We start from the raw sequence: 15,304 nt of genomic DNA, 5'->3' as shown, positions 1-15,304 counted from the left end.
GGATTCTTTACCATCTGAACCATCAGTGAAGCCCATCAGCCTACTGCTGCTGCTGCTAAGTCGCTTCAGTCGTGTCCGACTCTGTGCAACCCCAGAGACGGAAGCCCACCAGGCTCCCCCATCCTTGGGATTCTCCAGGCAAGAACACTGGAGTGGGTTGCCATTTCCTTCTCCAATGAATGAAAGTGAAAAGTGAAAGGGAAGTAGCTCAGTCATGTCCAACTCCAGGCAAGAGCACTGGAGTGGGGTGCCATTGCCTTCTCCGGGAGCCTACTACTACCCTTCAATTGTAGAGACAACTTAGGAAACATTGATAAAAATTTCAGCACTCCCACTAATTAGGATGAAGCCAGCAGAAAATGAAAGGAGCCCAAATCAATAACTTAATCTTTAAACATTTTATTTGGATACATGTTTATGCTTAATTGATTACAAAACATACTTATTATCGAAGGGATGACCACAGCGGGCACTTTAATCTGTTTCTCTTCTTCCACTGAGCTGATGCAGAAAGTTGCTCAGGACTATGACTCTGAAGTGCAGGGTCTGGATGGTTTCTTTCCCATTTGTCCAGACAGAACCTTGAATGTCTCAGCACCTCAGGGGCGCAGGGAAAGGGCTGCATGATTTTGTCTTCCAGCCTAGTCCTCTGACTCAAAGGAGAAACAAATTGTATAAAGCTGTCCAAATAACTCTGATATGCCTAGATTCTGGTTGTACCAAGACGGTTTTGAGACAAAACATGAGCCATAATAAAAACACAACATGCAGAGTATACTGATGATTATAAGCTAAGACTACAGCCAAGAGTATAGCAGAGGGAAAACCTGGAGAATCTTTCACATGGCACTTCAGGGTTCCTCCAGTCTTGGAGTTCTTAAGAGTGCTGACGTCCAGAACCAGCCAGTGCGGACTTGAACCTGGTTCTGCATTTACTTACCATATGACAGTGAAAAAAAATTGCTAGAGCTTTCTGAGTCTCAGGAACCTGACCCCATCTTCCTCCCTCATAGGCTTCTTAAGGGAATGTCTTGAGAGAAGGTCAGGAGCCTTTGAGCCCAGCAAGCAGCACAGTGAGCGCTCCTGGGGGGGTCTGCGGTAGGACCACCAGGCTCCCCGCCCCCACCCCCAAGCAGCTCTGTCCCTCCAGCTTCCTCTTCGTGGAGGCATCTCCAGTCCCCAGAGGTGAGAACTTGGAAGTGAAGAGGGAGGCTTTGATGTCTCAATGTGACTGCCCAAGCATCCCTCAGGGTTAGCTGAGGGATGAAGAGGACACATCCCGGAACTCTGCTTACCCAGCTGTGGTCAGCCTGGGTGGGAGAGAGAGGCAGAGGCACATGGGAATACTACAGTTCTGAACACGACCTGGCTACTGTGGGCTCAAGAATGGACAGTAAGCCCCAGCCTGGCTTTTGTCTCTGTGGCGAGCTTTCAGAGCAGGTGATACCCCCACTGAGTGGTATGGCAAATGCTGGCATGGACGTTAATAATACCAGTTTAGCTCTTTTTCTAACTGGCCGCCTTCTACCTGGACTCCACACACACTACCACCTCATTTGTTCAGGTATACTGGGAGCAGAATTGATATTTTTGTGCTTCTTCTATACACTGGACACTGGGTAAGACACCCTCACAGTGGCTCCTGGAATTCATACAACCATCCTGTGAGGTCACAACCATCTCTGTGACCCTACAGAGAATGACACTCAGATTGCTGATGGGAATAAATTTGTCCCACTTCACACGGCTCGTGTCTGGGGTGTCTGGGGTGAGACTGAAGGCTCATCTCACTAGCAACAAGCAACTATTTTCCCAAGACTTACACAGTAGCTTGAATGATCTAGAATAGTGCCAAGAACTGGGAAGCCCTCTAAAAGGTAGCTAAAGTACATAGCATGGACTCTATGTACTAAAGAGAGTATATTTTATTCATAAGCAATGTGATCTCCCAGGGCCTTGCTCTGAGGATTTTGTTTTCTGCAAGTAGCAGGAGAGAGAATGAGTTTTCTCTGTGATGTAAGTAGATCTCATTGGCTCCCAGTGATGCCTCCCAATGAGGACAGTTTAGTCCAGACATGCCTATTGGACCACCCAGAACCTATTTTGTGCTGGTCTCCCTGATGCCACACCCCTCCATGTTAATCAAGAGTTAGGACCAAGGGACTTCCCTGGTGATCCAGAGGTTAAGAACCTACCTTCCAAAGTAAGGCATGTGGGTTCGATCCCTGGTCAGGAAACTAAGATTCCACGTGCCATGGAGTAATCAAGCCCGAGCCGCAACTACTGAGCCTGAGCACTCTGAAGCCCAGGTATCACACCTCGAGAGTCCAGCTAGAGTCTGTGCACCGCAAGGAAAGATCTGTATGAGGCAATGAAGCTCCCACGGGCCGCAACAAAGACCTGATGGAGTCAGATACGTAAGTAAATACAAGAGTTAGGATCGAGGTCCTAGTTTTTGAGCTCTAATCCTAAAGATACAAAAGAAAAGGTTTGTCTTCAGTCCCAAGTCTAAAAATGAAGAAATAGGTTAGTGAACTCAGATGCTCAGATGATGAAGTCTCACTGAAATTTACACTTGACTGGAGAATCCCTTGGTAAGTGAAGTCTACTTAATCACTTACCAGAAAGATGTTCTTTGAAACCATCACAAATGTGATTTAAAGGAAACAATGTATTCTTTTATTCTCCATTCCTAAAATAACTTATGGCAATTCATTTGGGGCATGAGATCAGTCACACAAGAAGGGTTTTTTAAAAATTTAGATCTATGTTTATTTTACCTTTACTTTCAAAGGGCTCCATGTGGCTCTCGCTCAGCTCTGATTTATTGACCAACAATAAGACATGTTCATTAAGAGTTCGGCTGGATCCTGCAAAAGAAATACTATTTAAAGTGTTCTGAAGCAACGGAGTCATTGCCAATAATACCCATTAAGGCATTTCAGAGAAGATGGATTTGAGCACTCGGAACTGCCAGTACCATCGTAATGGTGATGAGTAAAGCCTACCACCCTCCAGCTTGAAGAGTCAACGGTGAATTAGAAGAGTCACCACAACACAACCTAGAAAACCAAGACTTGACTGGTTAAGAAGCAGGGGGTGAGAGTCAACCTTTTAAGATGTCCTCATATGAGTGTAAGTAGAAGAAAAAAATTTTTTTCAAGTCAAGGGCTCGTAGGGTAAGTTTGAACAATTTCAGCAGCTAGCAAAGGGACTTTGTTAGATTCAAAGTTGGCGTTCATCAGATTTTTCCATTAGATTCACTCTCTTTTTCATGCTACACTCAACATCTCAAGATGCTTAGACATTAACCAGTGGTTATGAGGACTGCATGTTTGTTATTATTTTATAGGCTTGTGGGGTTATTTTTTACAATAAAATTTTAGAAGTTTATAGTTGTCTGATAAAGATTAAGCCTTGCCAAAATTTTGGCATGCCTTGTTTCATCCCCCTCCCCAGAGTAGATTTTTATTAGGATAATTTGCTATAATGATGTTTTGTGAGACAGGAAGTTTTCACGAGACATAATTTTGGAAACAGGCTGGGATACTCAGATGTGCTGTCTTTGAATTCCTAAATCCTTTCCTATTTTAACACCACTTGATTCTAATAGCTATTAAGTAACCCTGGAAGAAGTGCCAGAGTTTTCTTCAGTAATCGTAAATCATACACACCAATGCCAAATTCCTTAAACAAAAGTTAGGATGGAAGGGCAGGCACAGAAGCACACACGCAACATGGAACACAGTGTAGGCAGAGCGGATTTTTCTGAAATCCCTCTTTGTGAGCAGAGCTGAGGGGCTGTGAAAGGGAAGCCCATTTTTTTCTATAACAATGGTATTCTCTGCCCATAAAGATGTTTTCTAGCAGGGGTGAATCTGAATGCATCCATCCACACAGTCCAATTTTATATCTTTTATGACTAAAAAATTTATTTTTGCAAGATGCCTGCCTAAACTAGACATGGAGGAGGGGACGGGACGGAAATGAGCAGTCTGAAGCCCCAGACAGGAAAACGCATCCTCTTGACCTTGGCCATGTGACAAGATATACGCTGGCCAGAATGACCACTGGTTCTTTCTTGGTGCCCCTGTTCAGGCCAAGAGACTCTGCGACTTGTTACTGGGCTTATAAATAATATGAGAGAAAAGTCATGGTCCCTAAGTCAGCATCTGCTTTTTGTATCCTGAAAGGGCCTAAAAATTTGCATTTTGTAGTCACTTGGGCAGACGTGAAGATTATGGGGGGGAAAAAGTGTTAGAAAAGCACTGGTATAACTGGTTGAGAGCACAGGTCTCAGGCCAGACAGTGCCGGTTCAAGTTCTGACTACCACTTAGGGCTGCCAGCTCTGGGCAAACTTCTTTAACCTCTTTGTGCCTTTGTTTCCTCAACTGTAAAATGGGGGCTCATACACATGTCATATATACATATGTGTATATGCATATGTATATCCAAATACACATGGACACATACATACACACCTTATCCACATATATGGTGCCAAGTCTACAGGGAGCGTATGTTACTAGTTAAATGCCCAATAGGTGCCAGACTCACACTGAGTGCTTTTATATAAAGTTTTATTTGGCCTTCCCAGGTGGTATTAGTGGTAAGGAGCCCACCTGCCAATGCAGGAGACATAAGAAACGTGGGTTTGATCCTTGGGTCGGGAAGATCCCCTGGAGGAGGGCATGGCAATCCATTCTAGTATTCTTTCATGGAGAATCCCCATGGATAGAGGAGCCTGGCAGCTTACAGTCCACGGGGTCACAAAGAGTTGGACACAACTGAAGTAACTGAGCACCATGGCTTCTTACTGTGAGCTTCCCTCGTGGCTCAGCTGGTAAAGAATCCACCTGCAATGCGGGAGACCTGGGTTCAATCCTTGGGTTGGGAAGCTCCCCTGGAGAAGGGAACAACTACCCATTCCAATATTCTGGCCTGGAGAATTCCATGGACAGAAGACCCTGGCAGGCTATATAGTCCATGGGGTCACAAAGAACTGGATGCAGCTAAGTGACTCTCACTTTATTTAATCTTCCTGTGCTGGGCTTATTTGCTCAGTTGACTTTATTTAATCTCTATAGCACCCTTAAAAGGCAGGTCATATTATTTCCATTTTATAGGTGAAGACATTGAGGTTCAGAAAATTGCTCAGGTATGTACATAGGTATGAGGCCTGCCTAGAAAGTATCAGACCAGGTGTGTCTGCTCCAGCATTGTATTGGACACCATTGGTGACCCTAGCTCACTTCAGCAGCTTTTTGATAAACACATACATTATAGTCTCGATTATTACATTGGTAATCAATTTGATAGATTAGAAAATTACTCCTCTGTCCATCATCGTTTGTCTAACTTATTAAAACTAATAGGCAGCATTGGAAAAATACATTTGACACCTGAAACTGAGTCACTCTGGGCCTTAGGAGAAGGCCTACTCTTGGCCCCGGGCGTCATGGGTTTCAATGCTGTTGGAAGGGAAGAGAGTAGTTGCTGCTTTCTTCCCCTCTGCACCAGAAAGGAAGGGCCAACAAATGCACAGCTGCCTCTCAACAAAGTGATAAAGCCCAGGACAGCCTGCCTTCCTGACCTGGCAAGCCTCTGCTAGCTCGGTTGCCAGGAAATCATTCTCAGATGGGCTATCCTTTGGGGGCCCCAAAGCACTCAGGGATTTGGGAACAGGGCTTTCCTTACCAGGAACACTCAAGCAGGAAGTCAGCCTTCCTCACAGGGTCCCCTGCTTGGCTTCCTGGTTCTACAAGAGGGAGAGGGAAGAAAATGCAACAGAAGAACACTAATCAAGAAGAAAGAAAAACAACAGCACAGCAAGCAACAGTGTTGAAATAGCACAGTGATTTGAGTGTATGAGAGATGTTATAGTCTTGGTTGACATTTATCTGCCAAGTGTTGACAAAGTCATTTGGAAACTTCTCTGGGGTTCTTCTGCTTGGGCACAGAGGCTGGGGATGGAAGAAGAGGGCTAGTGGTAAGAGAAGAGCCCAGAGAGGTAACACCTGGAAGACAGCAGGCTGGACGCTATGACACCACCATCAGAGAGAGGCTTGCAAGGGCGTGGTCTCTGCAGGGCACGTGGGCTGGGCATGGCCAGAGAAAAACATAGCCCACTGGGACATCCAGAGATGAGCTTGTGACCTAATTAAAATTACAGACTAAAGCTTTACTGTACCTTGCATGTGTGCATGCTTAGTCCCTCAGTCGTGTCTGACTCTTTGCAACCCCGTGGACTGTAGCCCACCAGGCTTCTCTGTCCGTGGAATGCCCCAGGCAAGAATACTGAAGTGGGTAGCCATTCCCTTTTCCAGACAGTGGAATACTATTCAACCTTAAAAAGGAAGGAAATTCTGCAATATACTACCACATGGATGAAGCTTGAGGACGATATACTAGCTGAAATTAGGGAAAAGGTCAAGTTATTATTTAATGGGCATAGAAAAGATGGAAAGAGTTATGGGGCTGGATGGTGGTAATGGCTTCACAGCAATGTGAATGTGTTCAATACCACTGAACCATGCATTAAAAATGGTTAAATGGTTAGGATGGTAAATTTCAGGCTGTGTGTATTTTACCACAGTTTAAAAAAAAAAAAACAATCAATTTTTAAAACTCAACTGACTGTAAATATGAGTATTTACTTCTGGACTCCCAGTCCTATTCCAATGATCTGTATGTCTATCCTAAGCCAATACCACACTCTCTTGAATACTGTGGCTTTGTAGTAAGCTTTGAAGTTGGGAGGCATGAATCATCCAACTTTGTTTTTCTTTTCCAAGGTTGTTTTGACTATTCTGTGTCCCCTGAATTTCCATATGGATTTTAGGATCAGCTTATCAGTATCTGTAAAATGGCAGCTGGGATTATGAATAGGGATTACATTGAATCTCCCAATTCCCTATATCTGAATTGTAGATTATATCTACAGTGATCAGTTTGGGAGTATTAGAAACATGAGTATTTTTAAGTTAACAAACTAAAAAGATTAGCCACTCCCCGTCCCCCACTCCCTGTCACCCTCACCCTTCAACTCCTGCTCTGCCTCAAGCTCTATAATTTGAAGTTGCGTGGCTTCGGGCCTCTCTGAGCTCAACTCTTACATCTACTAACAAAAGAAAACAGTGCCTACCTCAGAGATGGCCAAATAATTAAGTGAGGCAATCGACACGAAAGCACTGGAAGGACTACAAAATACTGTGAAGACTAGAGGTGAGATTAAATCTATTTTCATAGTGCTTATAAACTGAAAAATAGATTAAAACTTACACATTGAAAACAAATACTTACTATCCCTTCCAAGCTGGTCATCTTGAGAGATTATGCCTTTATTCTGATAATGCTACATTGCTTGAAATATTTCTTTCAGTAACTCTTTTACATTTCTCCTTTATTAATTTAATAAATCCTTTATTTAATTGAACACAAATATTTTAAAACAAATTAATACATATAACTTACATTTTTAAGGATCAAATTTGTATATCAAAATACATCTGTATTGATACACGTGTTTAGAAAACAAGAAACTCAGGGATTAAAAAAGAGAAACTAGAAATAACTATATAATTTTTGTCTTCTAATACAAATGGTTTCTTGATCTGCCCAGTGTCAGTGAGTTCAGGTTATTATAATTTCATATTAGCTGCTCATACTTAAAATCCCATTAAAGTCAAAGACTTCATTACAATATGCATCACATTACTTTGCAAATCCTCAGTGATGGCAAATCATTGCAAACTACTGGTTTTGAAAGCAAATTTTATTTCTTGAAATGATCAGAGTCACTGGGAGTCAAGTCTGATGGTTCCATGAAGAACGTGATCAGTCTGGGTATTTTTAGGACTGAAGTGTTACTACCAACTAATCATTTTTTTTCCTGAATTAATACTTAAAAATTTGTGTGCTCAAATGACAGTTGTCCTACAAAGAAGTCCCTGGCCTGGGAAGCCACCTATTTGTGACATGATAAACTGATAGAGAAAATAATAAGGATGTCATTCCCCAGCTATGACTGAGAAGCATGTCAGTTGCTTCCCCTCCTTCCTCACCCCTTACCCATTCCCTGGAACATGGTTTTTCAATGTTGCCACTGTTGACTTTGGGGTCAGGTAATGCTTTGTTGTTCGGGCTGCTTCCTGTGCATTGTAGGATGTTTAGCAGCATCCCCAGCTGCCACTAGATGCCAATCACAACCCCCCAATCATAACCATCAAAAAGGCCTCCAGACAATGCCAAAGGGACTGTGGCAGGCAAAATCACCCCTGGCTGAGAACCACTACCCTTGAGTATATCCTAGAGGTTTGGACTTCCATTGCTCCAAGGGATAGATTTTAAATATCTAAAGTCTGGGCCAAGGACCTCAAATGCAAATGGTTCCAGGAGCAGGCAGGTCATTTAGATTGCTGAGGTAGACCAGATGTTTAAAAAATGATGTCCCCCACAAAATTGGGCAAAAACCAACATAACTCTATAAAGCAATTATCCTTTGATTAAAAAACAAATAAATGTTTAAAAACAATGCACATACTAGTACAAGAAATATTTCACTTTCTTCTTCACTGTAAGATAAGAAATAGGGCAAGTGTGATGAGTAGACCACTGAATGGTCAACCCCAGTGTTGTGAAGCAGTAGGGACTGGTAAGTGAGCTGGAGAGCCATGCCCAGTCTAGACAGAGGCTGTAGCCAATCATTGTCATCTCATGGCCTAATGTTGTAGGGCTTTCAATTTTGGGGAAAGAGTCAGAAATTAATGTTTGTGTTTGTTTATAAAATCTCTCAATTTTTCATGCATTTCTAATTAAGTCAAAATGTTAAAAACTTGTATGTGGATTATTGTGCCTGAACTCTGGCCTGAGATTTGCTTCCCTGCTTGGAGGCACAGAACTGGACTGACTTGAGGGAAGGAGATGGAAGCTTTGAGAGAAGGGAGGCGGTCTGGCTCCCAGAAGCACTTGACCCCAAGGAACTGGGTTCTGGAAAAACAGGGTCAAGTCCCTCCCATTTTGAGTAGCCCTTCAAAGGGAGTAACTGAATCCCTGCCAAGGCTGTCTGCATGTGTGTGGGGACCAGAATATTGAGGCCCAGACAGGTTAAATGACTTCCTGATTTTCAGCCCACTACTTTTTCTACCACAATGTTCAACATCACAAAATAACGGATACCTTGTGTATCCGTTAGTACAGTCGTTATTTATTTTTCAGTTATCATCCTCTCAGAAGTGGGCCTTTTAAAAGCATGTTTAAAAATTGAATGTGTATATTCATACATACAATTCATGATTTTAAAGTGTATGCTTCTGTGGTTTTTAGTATATTCATTGTGTTGTACAGCTACCACCACTTTCTAATTCCAGAACATTTCTATCATGCCAAAAGGAAACTCTGTACCTATTAGCAATTACTCCTCATTCTCCATTTCCTTAAGTCCCTGGCAAACAGTAATCTACTTTCTATCTCTATGGATTTGCTTGCTCTGGACATCTGATGTAAATGGAATCATACGATACGTGACCTTTGTGTCTGGCTTCTGTCACTTAAATATGGTATTTTCAAGGTTTATTCATGTATCAGTCCTTCATTCCTTCTTATTTTATGGGCTTTCTATAGTGGATTCTAGACTGAAAGAAGAGTAAGGGTCTTTCCCTCTGAAGATTTTTTTCCTGGAGGTAGAATTTAGGTGTATCTGATCTGGGGAACATGCAGTCCTTTTCTAGCAGGCAATTTCATTGCACACAACCCGCCATGTGGACTTAATTTTCTCCCTCTTTGTACATACTTTCTTCTATTCAGCGGGAGAGGCCCCATCACAGGAAGCTTGCTTTCAAATTCAGCTAGGATATTGTGACTGCCTTGTCCACTCTTTAGCAATAATGTAACTCGGGGTGCAATCAGCAAATGTTGCCCTGTAATTAATTCCCTTGCTGAAATATAATAAGATGTCACAGAGGAAAATTCTGCTAGACATTCTGCTAATTGTAGCTGAATATAGCCCAGGGTTACTGAGTCCATCCTTCTCAGGCACAGTTCACCTAACAGAGTGCTCTGCCTAATACATAGCTTGGAGGCAGATTTATTTAAGCTACAGCTATTAAATACAATTCATTCATTGCCTTGTTTCGGAACTTGGGTTGGGTTGGGGGTGGGGTGAGGTGAGGTGGGGAGCCTGGGCTTCCATTTGCTCTTTTTCAGCAGGAATTTGTTATGCTTTCCTTGTGTGATAAAATATCCCCCAAATGTGACGGTTCTATAAATGGGAAAGCAGGAGTACCATGGAATCCATTCTAAGTTGACTTATTATTTTTCATATTTTTCAAATAAAGCCAAAGGCTTTATTTTTTAACATTAAAATCTCTTTTAACAGGTTATATTGAATTTTTTGATTTTGTGATTTTCTTTTTTATATTCATTACTTTCTAGAAATTCCTTTACTAGCTGATTTTCAAAGTTATTTCTTGGAGTAGGTGAAATGTTTCAGAAACCAGGAAGTCTTTCCTCAGGCAAGTTCATGGATAATTTGATGTGTTTTCTTAGGGAGTTTAGGTAAGATTTTATTCAGAGTATTTGAATATTTGAGATAGGGAGGAGGGAGATGAGCTGGAGGCAAGTCACTACTTGATGGCGAGACACAGTGGGAAAGTCCAGCATTATTTTTCTCTCAAACATGAAGTCCTGCTCATGTGTCTCACATGAACTGAGAAAGGCATGTCATGTAGAATTTTTCTTCAGGAACTCATTGCTAAGAGGATCAAGAAGGCATGAATACTACAAGCCCATCCACTCTCATGGTGCCTGTTGTTTGGTTGACTGACCATGTTCTCTTGCCCACCTCCAATCATGACATGGTTACTTTCTCAGCCTCTGCAGCTAGGAAAGGTCTTCCCAGGTGGCTCTAGCGGTAAATAACCCACCTGCCAATGCAGGAGAAGCAAGAGATGCTGGTTTGATCCCTCCGTCAGGAAGGCCTCCTGGAGGAGAGCATAGCAACCCACTCCAGTATTCTTGCCTGGAGAGTCTCATGGACAGAGGAGTCTTGCAGGCTACCATCCATGGGGTCACACTGAGTCAGACACAACTAAAGCGACTTAGTACACAGCAGGCATGCATGCAGCTAGGAAAGGCCATGTGACAGTTAAATGAAGAAAGCATTTGCTTTCTTGGTAAAAGAGGAAAATGTTGTCACTGTGACCCACTTCTCCTTTTCTTCTTTCCTTGAAAGTTGTGTAATGCCTGGAGCTACAGCAGCCTTTGGGGGCCATCATCGTGTGATGATAAGGAAAGACTGAGAAAACTGCAGAAGTATTAACATGCATCACTGAGCTGAGCCGATGAATCAACATCATTAACTGCCTCCTTCTACCCTTTGGGTGTTTGAAGAAATGTAAGCCCTGTTTGTTGAAATCACTTCTAATCAGATTTTTGCTGCTTGAATGCACTGATCACTGATACAAGCAATTTATGGAAAGAACTTTATTATCTACTCTTCTTTACTAATATTTACTCTAGCATTTCTTCCTGAATATCCATCCTCCCCCTCTTTTTCTCTCTCCTGAGGATTTCAGTACTAAAGTCTGTTTTCATTGTCCCCACAGTTTCTTCTCAGGGAAAGAGAGGTTTAAATTTTCATTTTTTGCATGTGGTGGAGACAGATGTACAAAATCCATTTTGAAAGAAGTACATTTGTGGCTAGTTTTATTTTCAAAATCTAATGTGTATTGCTGCATTTTAAATAAGCATGTTTCCTGGGGCAGTTGCAACCCACACATGACAGAACCAGTTGATATAGAAGCAGAAAGGGAAACAGTGACTGATCTGGAAGTACAAAGCTGTCTGACTATGGGCCTGGTTTGCACATGAAGACAATACTTTCAGAAACCCATAACCTTTAGCAACCTCAAATGCTAAAAGCAAAGTGTGAAGTAAACAAAGGTGAAAAAAAAAAAAAGGAGCCTTATTATTGAACTTTGTTACAGTACTATACCTTTAATTTTTTTAAGAAATTTGTATTTCTTAGAAAAAAAAAAATCCCTATTTTTAATCATTTTCAAATGAATGCCTTGAATACGTGCATCTGGTGTGTTTAAGAATGTCTGAGTAGCTGACATATTGTTTTGTCTGTCAAGGATATTGTCCATTGTATCCCGTACTTTCCTGTTTATGAGGGCCCTTGGGGGATTTTTTCTGTCTGATCATAGAACTGAGAATATTTATAGTTGAGCAATAGGTTTATTTTTATCTCACGAATTGTAGTTGATTTAATTGTCAATGGGCTGCTGATTTTTGTTGTATTGGATGCTTTAAAAAAAAGCTATCTAAAATGTGCACAAGTCTCATAGCATTAGTTCTATTTTTTTAAATGTTAATTAGGTCAGGTTTTGATATAAAGGGCAAGAATGACTCTGGCTAGTCATGTACCCAGTGCCTCCACTTCATGTTTCCCATTGACTCAGAACATGCAGCGTTAACTAACATTGCATGAATTTGATTCATCACTACCACCAACTCCAAGAATTTTTTACCGTAATGATAAGGAACAAAGGTTAGTGGACATTTAAATGAACAGTTCCAGATATATATAATTGCTTTAGCATCATGATTGAAGTTTATTTTTCATTCAGGTCAAGTCCAGAATGAACGCTCCTAAATAACATACAGCTCTTTTCCAGTCATGCCCCTTGCACCTCACGGCTCTGCCTGCTTTAATGTGTTGCTTCCAAGACTGCCCTGCTGCTCAGTGTCAAGCCTGCAGAAGAAGAAAGATCCTGGATGATGGAGCCTGGGAAGGTGTTATGGGGCAAGCTGCTCATATTTCATTGGCTAAAAGTCAGCCCCATGGCTACACCTAACTGCAGGAGAGCTGTGAAACCCAGTCTGGCTCCGTGCCCAGAATGAAGGGAAAGCAGGTGAGGTGAGGACCCAGCTGGTCCCTGCCACAATGAAACATAATGAAGTAAAAGATACAGAGAGTTCTATAAACTGTAGAGGGATGGAAAATTCAATTAAATTTAATCACTTGACGAAAAGATAGGCTACACCCCAAGGGGGACTGTAGAATTCTATGTACCCAAATCATGTGTTAAAAAATGAAAGAGGCTGTGATAAAAATAGGGTAAGGGTGAATTTGAAAGACACTCTGGGACACACAGCACACTCCCCATCTGGTGACACAGGAGGCAGAACCAATCCAACTACGACAAGCAGCTCGGTGTGTTAACCTGCTGCTCAGATAGAATCATCCTGGAAAAAAAATCCTGGTCTTACACATTTTACTGATCTTGTATATTTTACTGAGATGGCATGACAGTTCTCAATAACTCCATGCTGCCTAAAATGCCTTTCTTCTCATTTTGGCTGGTTAAAGTGACTTTACTTCTATGGAAAAGATGTAGAAAAAGTGTACAGATGAAGGCAATCAAACTTGTATTATTACTTTCTTGTTAAATTTAGGAGTATGTTTTCTAACCATTATGATCATCAGTTTGTGTGTGTTATTTAAGGAGTTTGAAATGTTTAAGAGAATTTAACAAATTAACCTTGTGATTTTGTTTTGAAATGATAAACTGGTATAGATTTGTGATTTTCATTTGAAATAATTGAATATGTTCATAGTGTTTGAATGTTTAAGAGAATCCAATTTACAACCAGTATAAGTTAGTTTTACTATGTTTGTAAGAGTTAATTGATATGCAGAAAGATTTTACTTGCTAGGTTTCATAAGTGTTGCCCTGTCAGGCATTTGAAATATTTCAGAAAATCAAATATATTAAATTTGTAAGGGTAGTTGAAAAATATTTTAGGAAATTTATTTACATGTATTGTTCAGTTCAGTTCAGTCGCTCAGTCGTGTCCAACTCTTTGCGACCCCCATGAATCCCAGCACACCAGGCCTCCTTGTCCATCACCAACTTGCAGAGTTCACTCAAACGCACATCCATCAAGTCGGTGATGGCATCCAGCCATCTCATCCTCTGTCATCCCCTTCTCCTCTTGCCCCCAATCCCTCCCAGCATCAGAGTCTTTTCCAATGAGTCAACTCTTCGCATGAGGTGGCCAAAGTATTGGAGTTTCAGCTTTAGCATCATTCCTTCCAAAGAACACCCAGGACTGATCTCCTTCAGAATGGACTGGTTGGATCTCCTTGCAGTCCAAGGGACTCTCAAGAGTCTTCTCCAACACCACAGTTCAAAAGCATCAATTCTTCAGCGCTCAGCTTTCTTCACAGTCCAACTCTCACATCTATACATGACCACTGGAAAAACCATAGCCTTGACTAGACGGACCTTTGTTGGCAAAGTAATGTCTGCTTTTGAATATGCTATCTAGGTTGGTCATGACTTTCCTTCCAAGGAGTAAGCGTCTTTTAATTTCATGGCTGCAATCACCATCTACAGTGATTTTTTTTTTGTATAAAGGTGGCCAATTGAGGAAATTCAATCTTTTAAAATGTATAAGTTAATCGAACACTAATCAAACAACAAAAAAGCAATGGTTCACATTTTTACATAAATCACTGTATCTACAAATAGAATTTATAAGTTAGATTTACAGGTTAAGTTTGAAGACTTAGGTAAAATAAAATTTTCAACTTTAATAAACTGAATATTAGAGTAGATATTAGTAGTTCCTTTTACTCACAAAATTTCTCACACTTAAATAGATAACTGACATGAGTAAAGAAGAGGAAAACGAGAGAGCAGTAGTCATTTAATAAAAAGCAGGACCAACAACATTTAAATTTGTTTCTTTCAAAGAAAGATGTCTAAAGTAGTCAGACTCATGGAAGCAGAGAGGAGAATAGTGGTTGCCAGGGACTGGGGGAAAGGGAAAGGGGAGTTGAATATCCAACTGGCATGAAGTCTCAGTTACGCAAGAATAAGTTCTCGGGCTTCCCTGCTGGCTCCATGATAAAGAATCCGCCTGCCAATGCAGGCCACATGGGTTCAATCCCTGGTCCAGGAGGGTCCCCCCTGCCATGCAGCAACTAAGCGCGTGGGCCGCAACTATTGAGCCCGTGCTCTAGGGCCACTGAGCCCCTGTGCGGCACCTACTGAGGCCCGAGTATCCTAGAGCCCGTCCTTTGCAACAAGTGAGGCAGCTGCAGTGAGAAGTCCATGCACGGCAACTAGGGAGAGCCCTGCTTGCCGCAACTAGAGAAAAAAAAGCCCCCCCCAGCAAGGCAGACCCAGCACAGTCAAAAATAAATAATTTTTTTTTTTAATGAGTAAGTTCTAGACACATACTGCACAACACTATGCCTGTAGTTAGCAATACTATTTCGTGCTCTTTGGTCAA

General features: G+C 41.6%; 2 long non-coding RNA genes across 4 annotated transcripts in view; one reads left to right on the top strand and one right to left on the bottom strand.

Annotated features, from left to right (window-relative positions):
• Nucleotides 1-383: 383 nt before the first annotated feature.
• LOC147359119 (uncharacterized) overlaps nt 384-15,304 on the bottom strand; it is a 79,764-nt gene continuing 64,843 nt past the window's right edge. For all 3 annotated transcript variants that reach the window (XR_015140538.1, XR_015140539.1, XR_015140537.1), the window contains 3 exons: nt 2,781-2,870; nt 2,196-2,400; nt 384-1,310 (listed from right to left, as the gene is read on the bottom strand). This is a non-coding gene — a long non-coding RNA (uncharacterized LOC147359119). The remainder of the gene's footprint in view (nt 1,311-2,195; nt 2,401-2,780; nt 2,871-15,304) is intronic.
• Nucleotides 6,456-14,624, top strand: LOC147359122 (uncharacterized). The gene is made up of 2 exons (XR_015140541.1): nt 6,456-7,225; nt 11,232-14,624. It is a non-coding gene; the product is annotated as an uncharacterized LOC147359122 (long non-coding RNA).

The sequence above is a fragment of the Bos grunniens genome, chromosome 14 (assembly GCF_055505025.1).
Source record: "Bos grunniens cultivar Pamir isolate PY7600 chromosome 14, Bosgru_T2T1.0, whole genome shotgun sequence".
Lineage (NCBI taxonomy): Eukaryota > Metazoa > Chordata > Mammalia > Artiodactyla > Bovidae > Bos > Bos grunniens.
This window is presented reverse-complemented; position numbering and strand designations above follow the sequence as displayed.